Source organism: Hemitrygon akajei, chromosome 17, assembly GCF_048418815.1.
Source record: "Hemitrygon akajei chromosome 17, sHemAka1.3, whole genome shotgun sequence".
NCBI classification, from domain to species: Eukaryota; Metazoa; Chordata; class Chondrichthyes; order Myliobatiformes; family Dasyatidae; genus Hemitrygon; species Hemitrygon akajei.
The window spans coordinates 5744523-5748513 of NC_133140.1; positions in this window are offsets into that span (position 1 = coordinate 5744523).

Here is a 3991-nt window from a genome sequence, read left to right on the forward strand (position 1 = left end):
AAATACACAAGGGTGGGGTGGGCAGAAACTTAAAATGTTGTTGGTTGTAGCCTTGTACAGTGACCAGTAGAAAGGTGAGCCTGGTAGGTCAGGTGATCTTGAGTCAATGGGATGGAGGTTCACCAGTTCAATTGATGAGAAACATTACAAGAGTCAGGTGCTCCAAATACGCAGGGACGATAACTCTCCAGCAACCAGAGACCAACCATCATGGATAATGAAGACTGCACAGGCATCTGGAGATTGGGACCACGAGGAATGCCTGGCCAGTGTAGACTCTTTTCCAGGGTGATACCTTTATCTCTTCACTGACTGTTCATAGAGGGACATGGATTCTAGTTGGGTGCACACAGGTAGGTTTGTGAACCCACCTGTTGTTTAGTTGAAGCAATAAAAGTTACTTGTCAGTAAATACTGATTTTCTGTGCCTCACTGATCATTATTACAAGGGTGATTCTTGTAACAAGATGGATTGGAAGTGCTGTGGCTGTGAACTGCTCTGATAGCTGTTGTCTCTGCGAGTTTTGCAGCATTTTTGCCCTGCTATTATGATGAACTGAGATCGAGGCTTGGGCCTACTCCAGCTGCTCTGGGGAGCAGATCTAAGGGTTCAATCTAATTCGGAATGCTGTCTTTTGCATGGTGTGTGTTTTTCTTCCTTCTTTATCAGCACAGTTTATAGTCTTTCTTTTTCTAAATTGGGTTCTTTGGGTTTCTTGTTTTGTCTGCCTGTAAACAAACAATTTTCAAGGTGTATACTTTATACATTCTTTGATAATACATGTACTTTAAATCTTTGAAACTTGGTCATAATGCCATGTTCTTACATTGTCTGGCCTCTAAGCATTGAGAATAAGTTCTATTGTTGTTCTGAATTGAGTCAGAATATGTTAATAAGACCATAAAATATGGGGGCAGAATTATGCCATTTGGCCCATCAAGTCTGCTCCGCTATTTCATCAAGGCTAATGCAATTTCCTTCTCAGCACACATCTGATGCACTTTCCCCATATCCCCTTAAGCCCTGACTAATCAAGAGTCTATCAAACTCTGCCTGAAATATACCCAATGACTTGACCTCCTTGGCTGCCTGTGGCAACAAATCCACAGATTCACCACTTTCTGGCTAAAGAAGTTCCTCCTTATCTCTGTTCTAAAAGGATGCCCCTCTATTCTGAGTAAAAAAACACGAAATGCTGGCAGAACTCAGCAGTCCAGACAGCATCTATGGGAGGAGGTAATAACGACATTTCGGGCCGAAACCCTTCTATAGTTCCCACACCCAGCACTTCCCGTTTTTAGAAGGGTTTTGGCCTTTCAATCTCAGAATCATTTTTGTGAACTTCCTTTAAATGATCTGCAATGTCAGCATAAGCTTTCTTAAATAAGGGGCCCAAAACTGCTCACAATACCCCAATGAGAGATTTTAAATTTTTTTGTTAATTTTTGGATAGGTGTTTAAGTGATACAAGTGAAGGAAGGAAGTGAAGAGGTCATTACAGGAACATTAAAAGCTTGAGTCTTTTTATTTCATATTTTAAAGGATAGTAGGAGTTTGCTGGGGTAGTGCAGCTTAAAAAACCTGAAAGACCTACTCTACACTGTCTCACTAAATGCAAGTGTCCAAAGATCAGTAGAGAGAATGATGTGTTTTAATTTACTGTGTTTGACTGCAAATCTGCACTCCTTTACTTTGTGATTTATTTATATGAATTAACTTTAGAAGCAATGAGAGCCAGAGTTTCAAAATGGCTATTGTGCAATTCTAGTTAATGTTGTGAAATATATAAGAATTTCAAAATCTGTTTCCAAGATACACATCAATTCAAGACCAATAGCAACTTGTATTTTTAATTGCATGATGTGAAAAAAATCTGCTTACTGCTTCAAACTTTTACACAACATGCAAATAAAATATAAATTGCTATTTTCTTTACTATAATTTCACTGCTTCAGTACTGAAGATAGCTAATCCTCGGGTTAACATGTTTTTAATTGTAGTTTTAGGTGTTCAATTGGATTTTGCATACCAGATGTAGTGTTATAAGTTTTGAAAGTTAGAAAGTAACATAAAATAACATGTTTAGTTGAATCCACACAAAATGGTGGAGGAACTGAGCAGGCCAGGCAGCATCTATGGAAAATAGTACAGCTGGCTGACATTTCGAGCAGAGACCCATTGGCAGGACTGGAGAGAAAAAGATGAGTAAATTTAAAAGGTGGGGGGAGGGGAGAGAGAAACATAAGGTGATAGATGAAGCTGGGAGGGGGAGGGATGAAGTAAAGAGTAGGGAAGTTAATTGGTGGAAGAGGTACAGGGCTGGAGAAACCCTCCCTGCACCTTTTAAATCTACTCCTCATCTTTTCAAAGGGTCTTGGCCTGAATCATTGATGATATTTTTCCATAGATGTTTCCTGGACTGCTGAGTTCCTCGAGCCTTTGGTGTTCCCTTCTCCAGCCTGTATCTCTTTCACCAATCAACTTCCCAACTCTTTACTTCATCCCTCTCCCTCCAGTTTGTGCTTCTCTGTCCCCTCCCCAACTCCCCACCTTGCCACCTTTTAAATCTAATCTTTATTTTTCTCTAGTCCTGCTGAAGGGTTTTGGCCCAAAACATCAAAGTTATCATTTTTTTTCCACAGATGATAACTGGCCTGCTGAGTTCCTCCAGCATTTTGTGTGTGTTTCTTGGATTTCCAGTGTCTGCAGATTTTCTCTTGTTTGTCATTTTTGTCATATTTATTTGAATACAATATTTCAGTCACTTAGATTGTTACTCTGTTAGTCACTTTCAGCCAACAGAGAAGCTGACCTTTTCTGTTGACAGCTGTTTTGCTTTGGTGATTATTTTAAATAATTGTTTTCCTTGTAGTGACAAATTAACTCATTGAGGTCTTAAGAAGTTATAATCATACTTATTTAAAAAGATGGAAGTAACTATTTTGAAACAAATATTCTAAGAATTAAATACAGTATATTTAGATGTCAAATGAGGGGACAATCCTGATAGTGATTTCTTCCCAGTTGCATTCACAACATTCAATGTAAAACAAGAGTCCTTATCACACTATGGTGTGGGAAAAACACATGAGATTGAGGAAGTTCAAAGGAGAACTGGACAGCAATAAGGATTATAAGAGGAGGCAATCATCTACTCTCTAGGTATCTTTTACAAAGGAAGAGTAGATACACTTTTAATGGAGTAGTGGGGGGATATCTTCTTTCAATAAACTTGAACTGTTTTGAACGTAGGAATGTAATTGTTTTCAGATAATGCCTACTACAGAACTTTCAAATTGCCTGGAAGGTATAATGCAAGATGTTTTGAAGAGTAAAGTGGGGAAAAAGTGGGTCAAGCAACATCTGTGGAGGCAAAAAGAGAGCGGGACCATTTGTCTCTACAGATACTGCTTAACCCGGTGAGTTCTGCGAGAGAAGACAATTCGCCCCTTAAGCCTCCCCTGCCATTCTATATGATCATTTCTAACAGCAGCAGTTTTTGCTTTCGATGGTGATGGACATATTTGTGTGTCCGCTACCTCTCGATTATTTCTCTTCGCTCTTCGTTGCGAAATACGTTTGCTTAAACTTGCAAATCAGATAATTTTCACCTAGTGAAGCACGCAGAAATTAAGTGCAAACGCTGCATGCTATCCTGTTTACCGAGGGTGTTTTAAGCCCCTTGTGTTTCATCTGCGCGGGGACGGGAGTCTGCTCATCACTGAGCTGAAGAACAGAAAGTTGCAGAGTGACAGAATTCACTGCCTTCACCCGAACGGTCCTATCACTTCCATCTTGTCGCACACATCTCAGTTTTTTTTTAAATTTCTTTGAAATGGGCCCGATCAGCATTTTCAACTATTGCAGCTTTCAACTGACGCTTGCGGGTATTGAAACCGCAAGGCTCCAAGGCTGACATCTGGTTTCGGTTCTACATTGCATGAACACGCCACTAAAAATAATACTCCATTTCTCCACCGATATCCCCCA